This window comes from Monodon monoceros, unplaced genomic scaffold (assembly GCF_005190385.1).
Source record: "Monodon monoceros isolate NGI ecotype Baffin Bay Population unplaced genomic scaffold, NGI_Narwhal_1 Super_Scaffold_14, whole genome shotgun sequence".
NCBI classification, from domain to species: Eukaryota; Metazoa; Chordata; class Mammalia; order Artiodactyla; family Monodontidae; genus Monodon; species Monodon monoceros.
This window is the reverse complement of record NW_021703770.1, coordinates 21,311,745-21,330,696: the sequence shown is the minus strand read 5'-3', so window position 1 is coordinate 21,330,696 and position 18,952 is coordinate 21,311,745.

The following is an 18,952-nucleotide window of genomic DNA, read 5'->3' as shown; positions in this document are numbered from 1 at the left end:
CTCCATATATTGGAATTTGGAATATCCATTTTTTTTTTAATATCTTATATTGAGATACCTGGACCCATGCTTTAAACATCTATTCTTAAGAAATAGCTTTATAAATTAGGAAACAAAGTGCTTTACATTAAACACATCCAAGAGTAGTTATCAAAATAATTCAACAGACAAAAAAGTCAAAATACAAAGCCTATCAGACATAAAATTTATGCCCGAAAAAGTGTGCTTTCTTGATCACCGATTCAAGTCTGCGTTACCAAGTGGGTCGCTGATGTTTAATCCCATTGTACCCTGACTAGAGCCCTATAAAATTCATCTCAGCACTGTCCCCTTAGGGAATGGAGGGGGACAAGCATTCACCCAACAGCTCTCATGCCCCCATGGTCAAGGGTGATCATACAGGCACCAATTCCACTACATATATGAGTTGCTCGGCCACGCACGCAAGTTGGTTTTAAAATCAAGTCCTAGGCTTTAAGACACATATTTACCTATATTTCAAACTGAGGTGATTCTTGTCTAGTAATATGAGTTAGATCCATAACTAGATGATTATCTAAAGACTTTTCCAATTATGATTCTAAAATAAATGTATGAATAGTGAACTTAGCACAATAAAGAACATTTTAGTTGGGTGTTTTCCCCATTTACAAGACAATGAGCAAATTGATTTAATAAAGTTGAACTCAGGAAGATGTCACCAAGGTGGCAGTATAAAAGACTCCAGACTCCAGGCCACTAGCAGAGATCAACAAGTAGACAGCTATCCATGAACAGAGACAGCTCTAGGAGAGCTCAGGAATCCACTTAAGAAACTTCAGCGAGACAGCAGAATAAAAACCTGAGAATAACCATACAGAAAAGGAAGGAAGAACAGCTTCATTTTGCCTGCACAATCCCTTGCGACTGCTCAGCACCAAGTGGGAACTTCCCAGCTAGAAAGCGTTTCTCTCCCTAGGAAAGGGAGAGTGGGTCAACATCCAGCTTCCGAAGCCTTTCAGGCACTACACAAATGCCCTGTTTGGTTTCACTCCACCCACCAAGAGACCAGCAAAGCTGAGATGCCTATCAGCTACACAGAGGGAGTGACTGAGGTTCCCAGTTACCTGCTCTGCCAAGAACCCCAGTAGCTTCACCACTGAAGAAACTAATGGTCAGTACAGCTGCCAAGGCCACTCTGCAGATTTCACTCCTTTTTGCCCCACAGGTCTTCATGTTCTCAGATGCCAGCCCGAGTCTCTCCCAGCTCCCTCCCTCACCTCCACCGCCAGCCTGGGAGGATTAATACCATGCAGCCATCCCCAGCTTCTGCGGCTGCAAAAGGGCAAGAAAGCAGCCTTGACCCCTGTGGCTGACCCTCACCACTGTGCCCTCCAGTTGTGCACTGACATGCCCTTGGCCAGCTTTTGACATGGATCCCATGAGAGTGCGCTCTGACAGCCAAGGCTCCCACAGTTCTTGCGGGCTCAGCTTCTGCCCTGTCACCAGCCTGCACCACTCACCTGCATCCTTCAGCTGTGCACCTGTACCCCACCACCCTGAATCATTCACCAGCCTGCACGCCATGCCCATGGTGAGACCCTATGACCACAGGAGAGCACGCCAACAGCCAGGGCTTCCACAGCTGCTAGCGCACCCACAGGAGGCCCTGGCCCCCGCCACTATGTGTGTGACTGCAGGTGGCCCACAGCTGAGTATGTGCACACCACTGGCTCTAGCCCATGATCAAACGGGATTTATCTCTGAATTGCAAGGATAGTTCAACATATGCAATCCAATAAATGCAATCCACCACATCAACGGAATGAAAGACAAAAATCATAAGTATTTTAATAGATGCCGAAAAATCATTTGACCAAATCCAGCAACTTTTTATGATAAAAACTCAACAAAATTGGGTATAAAAGGAGCATATCTCAACATAATAAAGGCTATAAATGACAAACCCACAGCTAACATCATACTCAATGGTAGAAGCATTAGAACTGTCTGACTCCAAAAACCCAAGTGAGTAAATTTAGTAAATACCAAACTATTATGCTTCCTTAACAATAACATATTGATTTCCACTACCTCCTGTATAATTCTCTGTGAATTCTCATAAGGAATGTATCTGGTTTTTTTCTGATATAATAATACAAAATTTTAGCTAGGGCTGTACGCTTCCCCCCACCTTCCTCATAATCTCATGGGCATCCCGCATCTCTTGAGCCAGAAGGGATAACCTCCCCTACTGAACCACTTCCATCCTCTGCTTCTAGCCCCAAATGGTCTTTGAATATTAATGACAGCAAATTCTAAGTTTTGCATTTTAATGTTACAGAGTTTAGCTCAATTATGTACATGCCTAATTTCCCTCCTCCCATATCTCTCTCTCCCTCTTCCTATGACTTTCTTAGTAATGAGTTTCTTTCACATAATGGCATCCTGAACTCCCAGAGGAGAGATACACTTGTTATACAACATCCCCTAACACTTTAGAAAACAGAATACCGATAGTGAGCAAAACAATTGATAATGAGTTTAGACAGCTGAGTTGTGGCTGTGTTTCTGTCTCTAACTACATATTTGACTTTGGATAAGTCATCTGAACTCTCTGATTTACCAGGATGTGTTCAACCCTGATATAGCTTCTCTATATGAAACAATACAGTTCTTATCTTTTAAAGTTTGTCTTTAGAAGGTGACACATGGTTTAGGAGATCCAATTCCACAATGATTGATTTTCCACTTGTGATATTTATAATTAACAATGGCTAGAAAATCATACAAGAAATATCGAACATATATAATTCAACTTGTCTTCAAGTTGAAACCAATTAAATACAAAAATATAATTATGGAGAAAATGATTATATAATTGCAAATTTTCCCCAAGTTAAAAATATTTATCAAAAAATTCATATTTTTCAGTGAGTTCTAGTTTGTCAATTTATAAAAGGAGTTTCATTCAAACTGGTAGATACAGCCTGCTTAAGCAAAGGAAAAAAATCTCAAAAGGGGTAAAAATACAGTGAAATTAATTTTTATTTATAACGTATTATTGAGTTCAAATGCAATTGTTTTAAAACTTCATAATAACTTGGTCATGCTGCTTTTAAATTCAATTTTTGTGCAATTTAATTGTTTTTATGTAATCGTTGCTAATTTCACAAGATCACTGACTTATTCGTATTATTTTTCAATCCATACATTTTTAAACTTATATTTCACTTCTTAAAATATCCTCTGTGGTATAAACTCCAAAAATAACTCAGATCCTTTTTTTTACTTTAGAAAATGAATCTGTTATTCTATACGTCACCAAATAGATGACAGAAATATAAAGATGAATAAGATATAGTGCCTGACTTTAAGGAGTGGTGAGTCAAGTGGGGAAAATATGCAAACAAACAAAAACTCAGAACACTCTAACATTAAATCACTTAATAAGTATTTATTGACCACTCAGTATTTGCCAGACTCTGCTCTAAGTGTTAAAGCGATTGCAGCAAACAACAACAACAGAATCTCTGCTCTAACAGAGCTTACATTATTATGCAGAGAGAGAAAAAACAACAAAGTAAAATATACCTACCACATGTCAAGTGTTGATCAATGCTGTGGAAGAAAACCAAACAAAAAAAGGAGTCAAGGGATGGTCAAGGAGGGTCAAACAAAGACCCAAAATGGGCAGGGAGCTCAAGGGCAATGACCCTGAGACAGAAGCACTGCTGGTTTCAAGAAAAGCTTGACGTAGCGAGAGTGGGTTGAAGCTAGTGAAGTAATGGTAGGTCATATAATGGGTGTCCTTTGGATAGAAAGTGTATCAGTTGGCTATTGCTGCATAAAAAATTATCTTAAAACTTAACACCTTAACACAATCAACATGTATTAGCTCACAAAGATTTTGTGGGTCAGAAATCCAGAAGTCATTTAGCTGGGTACTCTGTCTCCAGTTCTCTCAGAAAATTGCAGTCAGATGTCTATAAGCACTGCAGTCATTTGAAGGCTTAACTGGGACTGGAGGATCCATTTCCAGGTTGGCTTACTCACTGCCTGGTAGCAGTGCTGGCTGTTATCAGGAGGTTTTATTCCCTCGCCGCATAGACCTCTCCATAGGGATGCTTGAATGTCCTCACAACATGGCGGGTGGCTTTCCCAGAAAGAAAGTGATCTAAGAGAATTCAAGGCAGAAGGCACTGTGTCTTTATGACCTGCTTTCAGGGACATGGGTTCGAGCCCTGGTCCGGGAAGATCCAACATGCAGAGCAACTAAACCCATGGGCCACAACTACTGAAGCCCGCTCGCCTAGAGCCCATGCTCCGCAACAAGAGAAGTCACCACAGTGAGAAGCCCGCGCACCGCATTGAAGAGTAGCCCCCACTCACCGCAACTGGAGGAAGCCCGAGCCCAGCAACTAAGACCCAATGCAGCCAAAAATAAATAAATAAATTTATATATATATATATATATATATATATATATATAAAAAGAATGAAGATGCATTAAAAAAAAGCAAATGCTTCTTATATATCCAATACTAGTAACAGATTTATATTAATTTATATTAATTCACCTACAGTTTCATGGCTAAATGAATGGGCATGTTGGGAGAGGTAACTGTTGATATTCCAGATAAAATCTGGGGCCGTGGTCAGAATATATTATTTAACCTGGGTGTTAAACAAGCCATGCTAAACTGCTCCTCTTTTGTCACTTGCTGCTACTGGTCTGTAGGCCTGGGACCCAAGTATGAAGCTTGGCAATTGTCATCCCCTCTAATGGGGGTGGTATGCAAAAGCCACCTAGTAAAAGCAAAAAGCTAGCACAGAGTAATGTAATTTTGACAGGAAAAAAAAAATTGTCATCAAAGGAAACCATTTGCTATGTCTCCTTCTACTCAATAAGAAATGCACGTCTTAGATCCTGGAGAATCTTTTCTTGGCTGGTTGCTTCCAGTATTAAGTGATGGGCGTGAGGCTGGGAGATTGGCAGAACCAATGAAATGAAATTATTCTGTGTAAGGAAAAGGGAGGGAGGAAAGAAATGCCATTGGAGGTGGGAGACTCTTAGAGGCTGTGGGTATGAAGAGAAGGGTCAGGAGAAGCCAAAGCTTAAGTGTGGCTTTGGGAGAAAAACAGACTGAGAAGGAGAATTTTGGAATGGAATGCTGTATACTAGGCAATGTAAAGCCTTTGGTCTTTTCCATAAATTCTTTGGTAAAATATCGAACTCTAACTGCCCTTTAGAATCAAAAAAATTTTTTTTGGACGGAATAAAGTTTGGATTCCTGCTCCAAGAAAGTCTTGCGTGGGCAAGAACAACCCAGAGGCTTCCAGCCCACATCGGAATCCATCTCTTTACTGGATGCAGAAAACCTTTTCCTGCGTCCCAGTCTCTCTGCTTAGAAATTGAGTTCCTTTTACCTTTTTTCTTTTCCTGAATTCTTAATTCTAGGTACACATCTGCTTCAGTTTCTCTCTTGTCCTTCGCAGACTCCCAGATATCCAGTCTCCTCTCCTCTCCTCATCTAACTCCTTAATATTCTTATTTCCTCCTCCTAAAATACCTACACAGCTCTCACCTGTAATTCGTCCTAATGAGGCTGCTTGCAAAGACAGTATGGCTTCCTGGCTTTTTGTGATCTGCAAGCCTACTCCTGTTTGCATCCTAGAAGGAGATCTAGCCAAAGGAACTTAGAACTATACTTCTGGAGAGCATTTTTTTTTTTTTTTGCGATATGCGGGCCTCTCACTGCTGCGGCCGCTCCCGTTGCGGAGCACAGGCTCCGGACGCGCAGGCTCAGCGGCCATGGCTCGTGGGCCCAGCCGCTCCGCGGCATGTGGGAACTTCCTGGACCGGGGCGCGAACCCGTGCCCCCGGAATCGGCAGGCGGACTCTTAACCACTGCGCCACCAGAGAATCCCCTGGAGAGCATATTTTTACAGTAGCAGCACCATTATGATTATATTTTATATATTATTATTATGATGCTATTATCTAGTATTATTATAGATAACGTCGGGCCCTTAAGGAACTCTAGGAAATTAGTATTAATAGTACTATGTATGCATAAGGAAACCAAAGTCCAGAGAGGTGAAGTAATTTGCCCAAAGTTACAAAGCAGATGCCGTATTCCAACCCAGGCATGTTGATGGCAAAATACAATTAACCAGTATCACCTAGTAATTCACATTTAGCCATCTTTAAGACTCAAAAAGTTTTAATAAATCATATTTTTATTCAGGTATAAAAATACAAAAAAGTGCTTATGTTTTGTTTTGCTTTAATAACGTACAAGAGAGATCATACAAGCAGGACTGGAGAGACTTGGGATACCATAAAAAGAATTTCTCAATAAATTGAAAAACAAGCATACATATCGCTTTTGTGAGAAAATCCAAAAAGCTAAACTTAACCACATGGGTAAAATGTAAAAAGTTAAAAACAGACAGTCATAATTCATGTTGTCAGCTTTCAAAAATTTCAACTTAAACTGGGTATTGTAAACTATACTGTGATGTCTCGCAAGAACGTAAAAAAAGTTTTGATGGCCGGGAAAAAGTGAAGTAAATTTGACTATAGTCAGCAGAATGAGGAAAACAAAGATCAGGAAAAAAAAGAAGGGGGGGAAGAGGAGAGACGGAGGAGTTTATCTAGAAGCTTTTAAGTTCAGAAAAGCCTGGGGAGAGTGGTTGTGGAAACATTATTAATAGTGACAAATTGACATCATTGATTATGAAATTAATGGAAGTAGGAATAGCCTGTCTCTGAGCTTTTATCCAAAGATTTCAAATGTTTTAAAAGAGTCCCATGGTCAATTTTTTCCAAAGAGACTGATAAATTGAACATAATAAAAGCACAGATCAAGACCCTGTCAGCCTACATTCTGGGATCATTATGTTCTCCCCGAAGGATGACCCGTCCACCATGCTAGGAGTCTGAGGCTGACAGCCACAAAACATTACACTGCCGTTAATGATCCTGAAGATGAGGGACTCAGCTTCCAACCTACCTTCCTAGTGATTTCCTGTGCAAAGAGAAAGTTAGCTTGGCAATAAATAACCTGTTTGCCCATAGTCATGGAGGACTACTTGACAACCAAATGAATAGAGACTCTTTTGAAAATAGAGGAAAAATTACCCTTCACCAAGAAAAGACTGATAAATGAGATGCTTATACTGGTCTCAGTTAACCATTTAAAAAGTAGGAACAGCCTGGATAGATCAGTTGGTGGTTAGACATAATCTCCAAACCATCTGTAGTGTCAGGCTCTGAAAAAATCCACAAGGCACAGCAAAGCAAAACGTAAGAAAGGACAAGCATGGCACAGCAGAGGAGCTGTTAGCCACACCTGGGCTCCGTTTTGTACACTGAGATGGTATGACTGCTCTTGATTTTTCATTCCAGTATAAAACTATGACAAAATAAATAGAATTTAAAGAGCAAGATGTCTGTATTTTAGCCCAAGTTAAATCTCAGTTACACGTGACAAAGGGAACCGCGCAGAATTTGAACTCAGGTTAACCCATTGTGGCTCTTCGTTAGATGGAATCTTGAGAGATGGTCCTTAAGCCATGCAGCCAGGAGGAGTAAGATGGTTGGGAAAACACTGGTTGTGAGGGACTCTTTTGAGGAAGGAGACAAGCCAGTTTCGAAGCCTGGAAGCCTATGGCTAGTAAGCTTAGAAGAGCATTTGGCAATTAAAAGTCAGTTTAGTAAAATTCCAATTCAACCCTCATGTTTGGAACCAGAGAGAAACTTTATCACAGGCTTTCTGCATATCAGCAGAGATTCCCAACGACTGAGCTGAATCTGTCTCCCATCTATTAGACATCAAAATAGGTTCAGCTGGACTGGCACTCTGTGAATGTATGCCTCAAAGATTTGACCTTCTGACGTGGAAGAGGAATATATGCTATTCAACAGTATGTCAGCCACACACTCCATGTGAAAATCTCCATAATGCTCTTGAAGAGACACAAAATAGGAGTATGTATTGAATTAAGGACATAATGATCCCCACCATAGCAAAAGATATTGTAACGAAGCACTGTGGATAATATAGTAATTTTTAAGAAAGATGATGAGAAACAATTCCTTATAAATAATGAAAGGCAAGAAAATGAGGATTGTTTAAAATCTTCCCACCCTGCCCCATTCAACCACCACACTCTCACACACACACACACACACACACACACACACACACACACATCCCACCCAAACCCATGATGCATAACTGTAAAGCAAAAACCTGAACTGTTGGGCAAGAGGAATAGAGAGGAAATGCTAAAGTAAGATAAAGATCTGGCTCTTACACGCTACTGATGAGAATATAAATTGGAATGGACTTTGTGGAGGGCAATTTGGCAGTATTTATGAAAATTTAAAATGTGCTTACTCCTTGACCCAATAATTCTACTTCTAGACTCCTAATCTAGAGAAATACATTTGCAGGTGTGGCTAAAGGCATGGAAAATGTTCATTATATATTGTTTACTAAGCAGAAAACTGGAATCAAACTAAATAACTATCAATACATTAGTAGTTAAATTATGATAAATTCTCATAACAGAATACTGTGCAAAGATGTAAGTGAATAAGGAAGAAGTGTATATTTTAATATATGACTCTCTCCAAGGCGTATTATTAATTAGAACAGGAATAGAAAAGGAAAAGGCAGAGATAGACAGATGACAGATATGTATTATAGTATGATTAAAATCTATGTGTTTACAGTTACATGTTTGTTACTTATATGTAAATACATTGAACAAAAATGTGTGAAGGAGTGTTATCAGTGGTTAGGGCTCAGTGCTTCCACTGCAGGGGACAGGGTTTCGATCCTTTGTCTGGGAACCATATAAGATCCCTCATGACGCGAGGCCAAAAAAACATCTGTTCCTCTCCTCCAAACCTGCCTGACTACCTCCCCTTGGTCTCATCTCCTCCTCTTTGCCTCCTCTTTTAAGCAAAAAAAAAAAAAAAAAAGAGTGTTATCAGTGGTCATCTCTGGAGAGAAACATGGTAAAGGGAAGTTTTTATTAATCTTTTTATTTTATAAATGCCTATATTATTTAAATATTTTTAAAGATTAAAAAGGGAAATATTTTTAAAAATTAAATGTTACTGAGGGGCTTCCCTGGTGGCGCAGTGGTTGAGAATCTGCCTGCTAATGCAGGAGACACGGGTTTGATCCCTGGTCCGGGAAGATCCCACAGGCCGCGGAGCAACTGAGCCCGTGTGCCGCAACTACTGAGCCCACGTGCTGCAACTACTGGAGCCCACGTGCTACAACTACTGAAGCCCACGTGCCTAGAGCCCGTGCTCCACAATGAGAGAAGCCACCGCAATGAGGAGTAGCCTCTGCTCGTCACAACTGGAGAAAGCCCACGCGCAGCAACAAAGACCCAACACAGCCAAAAATAAATAAATAAAATAAATGTTACTGAAAACTTCAACAGGATCTGCTGAGGATAGACAGTGATATTACTCAACCTCCAAATCCCACGGGATGTATGTATCATGTCTTTCACAGCCCAGAGGAAGCACTGCTTCACCTGGTCTTTACTCTGGGACCCAGACTGACCAAGGCAGGTCACATGTCACATGGTGGCGCCCACATTCTCTCCTCCTCCTTCTCTCTCTTGCTCTCACTTTCTGTTCTCCAGTTAGTGCCAGAAACGTAAAAGATAATTTGAATATACCTTTCTCTACTGAATTCCCCTGTTCACCTCAGCTGGGACAATTCAACCTCAAAACTCTCTCTCTGATTTCCCATGTTCACTCCACCCTGAGGGCACTCCCCTCATTTAAGAAAGCATCATCACTTCCTTAAACCATGCGAGTGTCTCCCACTTTACTGCCGCCACACTTCTCTACCTACTAAATGTTCTACCTTGCCTCTGGAGTTATCTTTCTGGAAAGTTAATCCGACCATCAGTTTTCTCCTTAAAATTCTTCCGAGTCAGACTTTCACCTGAGGAGACATCCTTAACTCACGAAGGTGTTAAAGCTGTTTATGATTTCCGGACGCGCAGGCTCAGCGGCCATGGCTCACGGGCCCAGCCACTCCGCGGCATGTGGGATCTTCCCGGACCGGACCGGGGCACGAACCCGTGTCCCCCGCATCGGCAGGCGGACTCTCAACCACTGTGCCACCGGGGAAGCCCTCTCTGGTAGTTCTTAAATGAAGACTTCACACCGCGGGAATAGCAAACTCCCTAGTGTTGTGCAGTGTTCTAAGCTATCTTTGTTCTGCAAATGTTTCGTCCTCTGCTTGAAGCTCTGGTGCCCTCCTCAGGAACTCTTACTTCTCCTATAAGAATCAGCTCAAGGCTCTGACCATTTCTATCCGGGATATTCTCATGCTGTTAGAGATGTAGCCTCAAAACCTAGGGCTTCTCACTGTTCCTGCATACATCACAAAAGATTGTAACTGCTAATTTATTTGTCTGTCTTTTCCATAAAGCATGTCTTGCATTGTATTCTTGTGCCTAGCTCAGTACCTATAAGATTTAAGAAATGTGAGTTAAACAAACACCTTCGGTACAACTCAGGTGGGAAGGGTATAGGTAACTGTTCTACGTGGCCCCTCCTTGGCACGCTTTTTAAATCCACACACCCTTGATAGCGAGTTGGATTCTTAGACAGGATTAAAGGTAGCTCCCATCATATAGTCCCGATCAGATCTCAGCCCCTTTGTCTGGGGCTCTGATCTCTTTCACTTTCTCCAGCACTAAGCTGCAACCTAAATGAGCCTCCCTGGACCACCTTGACTTCAAGAATGGCCACCACATAGAGACACTGGTACTGAACCTCTATTCCCTTAGATAATTAAACTAGTGACAATTAATATAAACTCCCATCTTGTTGGCATTGTAGGAACTTAGTTATTCTGGGGTTTCTGCTTTCCTTAGCCTTCTAAGTTTGGGGCATTTGCATGGTGTCGAGGCATTTGATTGGCAGAAGTCTCAAGCTCCTAGGATCTGCAGATCATCAATCCTTGAAGATATGGCTTGATGGCCATGAAATAATCGTGCTGCCTTCCGGGCCTGCTAGAGCATGAGAATATCTGAGAAGCTGTCCAAACAGCTCTTTGCCCAGACACACCACACCTTTCTGAGGTCTTAGCACTACCCCGGACTTCACCAGTCTCCCAAGTACAGGATTCCTCCCTACAGGTTCTTCTGATGTTTTGCCTCTTAGTATCTCTGCCCCATCTCTCTTCCATCCAGAGCAGCAAAATTCATTCCTTTGCTTGCTTCGAAGGCACAAAGCAAAATCTCCTTAACGGACTGACATGTTTAGAAACCAAAAGCCCTGAAGATACCACTTTTTTCTATTGAATACTTTCTGACATGTTGCTTTCTTTCCCTAAGGTAATGAGTTCACTATCCACTTGAAGGGATGAAGTGAGAAGGAGAAGCAGAGGAGAAAAAAACACTTCATATTTTAAAAAAAATATTATCCTACTTTAAGAGTAGATGGTAATATTTCAACTAAAAATTTCTTTCTATATGATTTTGATTGTGAAGTGCTTCGCAGCACTGGTTCTGCATCTAGATATGGCTCACCCATGCTGTAACTCCTAAGAAACATGTTTTATTATTGTATTTCATCTACCTGTATTTACCCCCATTTGAACCTGTTGCAAGGAGTCAATAAATATTTCTTGGACTGGAGTGTAAAATCAATTTCATATACTCTAAACCCAAAAAGCAAAAAAGAGAGGATATAAGTAAGGCTGAAAACTCCAGACGTGATAACAGATGGATAAGCCATGTAAAATTTATTCTTAATTCTCAATTATTTAGTGAATAACTATATTAGTCAACTGGGAATTCAACTGATCGGGGAAATGGTAAAGTTTCCATATTCATATAAACTGGTCTGCAGAGATGTAAACATCTACTAAGACTTAGCAAAGATGGGTCACCATTTCCTAAATTGGTTCTGATCAGAGATGGTAGGTGTGTAGATAAATAAGGATTCCATAGTGAAACAAGTTTGAGAAATGCTATATATCACACCTGGGAAACTTTATGCTCATTAGTACATCTAAAGCCTCTGAGGAGTTGTGCAAAAAAGGAAGCTGTTTCACTTTGCTTAAATTAGTATTTTTCAAACTTATTTGAGTATATGCTCTCTCTCCACACACACACACACACACACACACACACACACATACACACTAGTATTCCTATTATCTAATGGAACAAAACATCTTGTTAAAAAAAAAAACAACCTTTGGAATTATTCAATTTTAAGCTCATAGTTTATTACTTGACTTCCATTTCTTTTCTCACCTGTTCTTTAGTAACTTATCTTCTACCATAGGATGTACCCTCATTCATTCTATTAAGAAACTGGTAGCTGAATATTTGATGGAGGAGTGATGTGCAAATATTCATCTAAAATGCTCGTTTTTAAAAATTTATGTATATGTTTGTTTATCCAGGCTATTGTCTTTTCCTGTCTCCTGGTTTCTCTCTAAGTACGTAGAATGAATACACTTTTTTTCTTCTTTTTTAATTGACACTCACTGGCATAAGAAGTACCTTTATATTAAACTTTGAAGACTTTGCAACATTCAAATATTTTTTAGATATTTGAGCAAGCTTCAGAAGAAATTATAAGAGATAGCCCTGCTTTGTTATGTTTTAAAAGTAGTATTGTGTTATCAACCAAAAATAGATCATGCATCTTTCAGAATCCTGGTCAAAGTGGCCAGAAAGGAAAGGCAAATTCACACAGCAGTGGAGCCTTTTAAGTCATTCACATTTCATTGATGGACAGGTGCTTGTGTTTACCTTAGGTTCAGATAAACAGTCAACTTCTTCCCAGTTCGAATAATTTTTCTCTTCTCAGCTTTCCACTTTGGCCTTTGGAGAAGTGAGCTTTTTTCCACTTCTTCTCTTCCATCAGGCAGAGAGAATTCACCTGATTGGTGAGAGCCCCTGGTCAAGTCCCAGGTGTGGGTGACTTTTCCTCAGACACAGGAGGCAGGACTGGCTTTCTGCCCAGGGACCACATGAGTCTTGCATTTCCATTCTCCATCTGTAGACCAGTGTCTCTCAAACTTTGATGAGCACCAGAATCTTTTGGAAGACTTGATAAAACATATTGTGGGCCCCATTCCCAGAATTTCTGATTCAGTAGTTTGGGGTTAGGGTCCAAGGGCTTGCATTTCTAACAGGTTCATGAATGATGTTGATACTGTGGTCCCCGGACCACACTTTGAGAACCACTCTGCTAGACAAAACAGGAATGGCTGTTTTCACCAATTATCCAGATTTCCACCATCTCTGTTCTAACATCTCCTTCTCTGCCTGGGCAGGTAATTCAAGTAAGTCTCTTACCTGTGCAGGTGATTTTTTAATTCAAAGAGAGGCTAATAGGCTCATTTCCTTTTAAGCCTAAGCCATTATCCTCCCACATAGGATGAACAGTGAACTTCGTACTTTGGTTGATAAAACTGTTGCTTAACCAACATTTGGCTTATTGTGTCTTTTTGCAATTGGTTAAAACCCATTAGGGAGGAGGAGTAAGTGATTTGATAGTCCTCTAGATCTTCTCCTGGTCTCCCTTAAGCAACAGAGATATTCTCCTGCCCAGCTACTCAGAGGTGGGCACATATTGTGAGATTTCTGCATCTGTAATTTGCTAAGAATTCAAGCTTTTTCTAGTAAAAGGTCCTTGTATCAAAGTAAGATATTTCAATGTCTGTCTTCCTGTAGAAAGAGCTTTACGGAGCCTTTTTACACATGAAGAAATATTCTCATATCCTTATATCATTTACACTTCACTACCACCAAACCCTGACACCAGAATGCACATTTATCACAGAATTTAATATGAGAAATTTTTGACCAATTTCCTGGTGTTCAAGCATAATAATCAAGTTTTTCTACTGTGCTAAAAAAGTAAGGATGGTAATTTAACAAATTAAAAAGAAAAAAGCAAAGCCTGTATTTTTTCTTTGTTTTAAATTGAGCTATAATTGACATATAACACTGTATTAGCTTTAGGTGTACAACATAAAGGTTTGACATATGCACATATTGCAAAATGAGTACCAGAGTAAGTTTAGTTAAGATCCATCACCACATCTAGTTACAAAATTTTTTTCTTGTGATGAGAACTTTTAAGACCTACTCACTTAGCAACTTTCAAATACACAATCCAGTGTTGTTAACTATAGTCACCATGCTGTACGTTACATCCCCAGACTTATTTGTCTTATAGCTGGGAGTCTGTACTTTTTGACCACCATCACCCATTATATCAGTCTATTATACTTGCTGGAAAGTGTGAGCTATCACATAGACTGCCCATGTACCAATTAATTCTTTTAAATAGAATAGTTACTATTTTCATGTGGTAATTTAAACTGAGATTTTGTTGAAGGCTTGGCTAACATTGAAATCGATGTAGTGAAATTTTATAAATACAGATGTTCATTGCATTATTATTTATAGAAGTGAAAAACTGAAATGTCTTGATTTTCACACATAAACAACCATAACTATTTGTTGATAAAATGAATTATGGTATAGTGTTGTGTTGGGAAGGGACTGAAATTGAGAGAAGATGAACTAATGCTCTGCTAGGAGAAGGGTTTCTTGTGGTCTATGTGGTTTTGTCAACCAAAGTCACCTTATCAATTTTGAGACTGTCTTCAGGCATTGTCTTGATTGTTTCACATGTAACACCTAAAAAGACACTTAGAGTTGACCAGTGGGATCTATCTATAGCTATATATGTATATATAGGCAAATAACGGTACCATTTATTTTACAGTTCTGAGTTATTTTAGTTATTCTGAAGTTTTTGGCCTATTTAGAAAAAGTCTGATGAATTCAGTCATACCCCTAAGCTATTTCCCCTCCACCCTTTATTTTAAATGTAATGAGCCCATTTCTATCTTCTAATAATCCGTTCATTCTCAACTTGGAGTGGGGACTGAGAATATTTTCCCCAAGGGAGTGAAAATTGATTCCTGGGGAGGAAAAATATTGTAGTTATTACAATGGCTTGTGACACTCCAAAGGCCACAGTAGAAAAACAGATACATAGTGTAACTGTGGTATTAAAATTCCAGGAGGTGGCTGAGCTTAGAAAAAAGTCTTCAAAAAGTCTCCTTATGACATTAATAATGAAAAAGGCTATGAAATACTGCTCTAATATGTTGTTTCCTAGGTAAACTCTAATCCACTCCCAAGACTTTTTTGTTGCTGTTTTTTCTATAGCATTTATTGAGGACTTCAAGTAATGAATCTGTAATATCCATATTATTATTCTATTTACAGATGAGGCATGGGGAATATTTTAGAAGAATTTTAAGTCACATGCATAGTAAGCAGTAAAGCCAGTGTTCAAGGTCAAGCTGACTGAATCCACAACTCAGGCTTCTAAACATGATGCTCTCATTCAATTCAAAGGCTATAAGAACACAAACAATTCTGTAAATCTAGTCCTTTCCCTGAAGTTACAGGCCTTTATATCTAACAAGCTAACTGTTGTACTGCTCTAAATCTAAATCTGATCTACTTGAATTGGCAACTCAAATTTTTTTCTGTTTACTTAACTGACTTACTGAGCCAACATTGACATACAATAAACTGCACATAGTAAAAGAGTATCATTTGTTGAGTGTTGGCAAGTTATACTCTCATGAAACCATCCCCCATAATAAAGATAATGAGCACATCCAACATCCTCCAAATTTCCTCAAATTTCATTGTAATATCTCTTTCCATTTCCTCACTGAGACCTATCCCAACCACAGCAACTACCGATGTGCTTTCTCTTGCACGTTTACTATTCTCAATTTTGTTCATGGCTTTTATGTAGATCCAGATTTCCATCTGTTATCATATCCTTCCATCTGCTGGATTTCTTGTAACATTTCTTGTAGAGCAGTCTGCTAATAATTCTTTTTATCTATTTTGTGTCTAAAAAATTCTTCATTTCACTTTTGTTTTTGAAAGATATCTTCACCAAGGGTAAAATTCTAGGTGACAATTTTTCTTTCATTGTTTTAAAGTTGTTGCTCCACTGTCTTCTGCTTGTATTGTTTCCGAGAAATCTGCCGTCATTCTTATCTTTGCAATTGTACAAAGTTTGTCTTTTATCTATGGCTATTTTTAACGGTTTTTTAATTAATGTTTTTAAGTAATTTTATTACGTGTCTGTGTGGTTTTCTTCATTTTTTTGTGTGTTTAGAATTGATTGAGCTTCTTGAATTTGTAGGTTTATAGTTTTCATCAAATTTGAAAATATTTCACATATTCTTTAATTAATATTTTTTCATGTCTCATTTTCATCTCCAATTTTACATATATTAGGCTTCTTGAAGTTGTCTCACAACTCATTGATAACTCTGTTCATTTTATCTTTTTTTTTTGGTTGCTTGTGCTTTTGGTAGCCTATCTAAGACCATTGCCTAATCCAAGATCATAAAGATTTACACTTAAGTGTTCTTCTGAGAATTTTATAGTTTTTGCTTTTACATTTATGTCTTTGATAGACTTTGAGTTATTGATAATTTTTGTATATAATGTGAGGTCACAGTTAAGCTTTATTATTTTGCCTGCAATTATCCCCAAACTATTTGTTGAAATGACTGTTATTTCCCCCATTTAATTGTATTGGCACTTTTGTTGAAAATCAATTAACCATAAATGTGAGGGTTTATTTCTTTACTCTCAATTCTATTGTATTGATCCATATGTCTATCCTGATGGCCATACCTCACTGTCTTGATTTCTGCAGTTTTGTAGTGAGTTTTGCAATTGGAAAGTTTAAATTCTTTGTTCTTTTTCATGATTGTTTTGGCTATTCTGTGTCCTTTGAATTTCCATATACCTTTTAGAATCAGCTTGTCGATTTCTGCACAGAAGTCAACTTGGATTTTGACAGGAATTACATTAAATCTGTAGAACAAGTTGGGGAGTATTGCCATCTTACCAATTGGGGAGTATTGCCATCTTAACAATAGTTAAGTCTTTCTATTCAAGAATATGGGCTATCTTTCAATTGATTTAGATCTTTAATTTGTTTCAGAAATTTGATTTTTTTGTAGTTTTCTTAGCATAAGTTTTGCTCCTCGTTTGTTTAATTTATTCCTAAGTATTTTATTTGTTTTTCATGCTGTTGTAAATAAATTTATTTCTTAATTTTTTGGAGGTAGCTAATTGTTACTCTGTAGAAATACAATTGATTTTGTATATCTGTGTCATAATTTTGCTGAGCTTATTAGTTCTAACTTTTTTAGTAGATTCAGTAGAATATTCTATATATAAGATCATGTCATATGGTAACAGAGATAGTTTTATTTCTTTTTTTCCATCTGGATGTTCCTTACTTTATTTCTTGCCTGACTGACCTGGCTGAAACCTCCAGTACAATGTTGAATAGAGGTAGCAGGAGTGGACATCCTTGTCTTGTTTCTGATGTTCGGAGGAAAGCATTAAATCATCTTTCACCATTAAGTATGATGCTAGCTGTAGGTCTTTAGATACCTTTTATTAGGTTGATGAAGTTCCCTCCCCTTCCTAGTATGTTGAATGTTTTTATCATGAAGAGGTGTTGAGTACTGTCAAATGATTTTTGTACATCCATGAGATGATTATATGGTGTTTGCCCTTTATTGTATTGATGTAATAAGTCACATTAATTTATATTTTTATGTTGAATCACCTTTTCATTCTTGAAATAAATCCCACTGAGTCATGGCTGCAAAAGACTCTTAACTGGTCTGTCTTCCCCCACCTCACCCTCCATCAAATCATCCTACTAATAGAGGCTTCTTTATACAATACAAATCTGATTTAGTAACACTCTTTTATATTAAACTCCTTTAATTTCTCTTTACTGCTTTTGGTGTAAAACCCAAACTCAGCATGGCATTAGATTATCCTTGATTATCTCCAGGCCTAGCAGGATCTCCAGGCTGACTGCATACCACTTCCTCTTTCCATGAACTGCTTGTAATTCCTCATATATACAATTTTTTTTTTTTTTTTTTTGAGGTACGCGGGCCTCTCACTGCTGCGGCCTCTCCCGTTGCCGGAGCACAGGCTCCGGACGCGCAGGCTCATGGCCATGGCTCACGGGCCCAGCCGCTCCGCGGCATGTGGGATCCTCCCGGACCGGGGCACGAACCCGTGTCCCCTGCATCGGCAGGCGGACTCTCAACCACTGCGCCACCAGGGAAGCCCCACATATACAATTTTTATCTCCTAGTTCATGTCTCTGTACATGCTTCACCTGGAATGGTTTTCATCATTTTGTCTAGTTAGCTGCTGATGATATATCGAACCTAATTTCAGGTGTATGCTCCTCCCAGAAGCCATTTCTCATGTTCACTCTCCCAGTAGGGGATAGTTCCCTGTCCTAGGTACTCCCTTGGTTTATCTCAATCATGGTATTTATTGTGTCATATCAAGATTATTTATTTAAGTGGCAGTTTCTGAGGGAGACAATGAACTCCTTGAAGAAGGAAGGGATCATGCCTTAATAATGTCTTTATTTCTGGTGCCTAGTACAGGTCTAGACCATAAGATATTTTTTTAAATTTATTTTTTCTTTGGCTGCACTGGGGCTTATGGGGTCTTAGTTCCCTGACCAGGGATTGAACCTGTGCCCTCGGCAGTGAAAAGGCAGAGTCCTAACCACTGGGCCGCCAGGAATTCCCCAGACCATAAGATTTGTTGATGTTCAATATCTAAATGTATGTATGATGAAGGCATTTTTATATAGTATAATTTAAAGGGTTGTAAAATTCCCAGATACTTATCATTGATCCTATTGCCTATATAGAAATTCTCTATAGCATTTATCACGATCCTAAGTAGCTGTTTGCATGTGATATACTTAACATCAAATCTCCCCTGAAGGCAGACACCATTTCTGTTTTGTTCACCATTGTGTCTCCACCACTTAACACAGTGTATATATTTG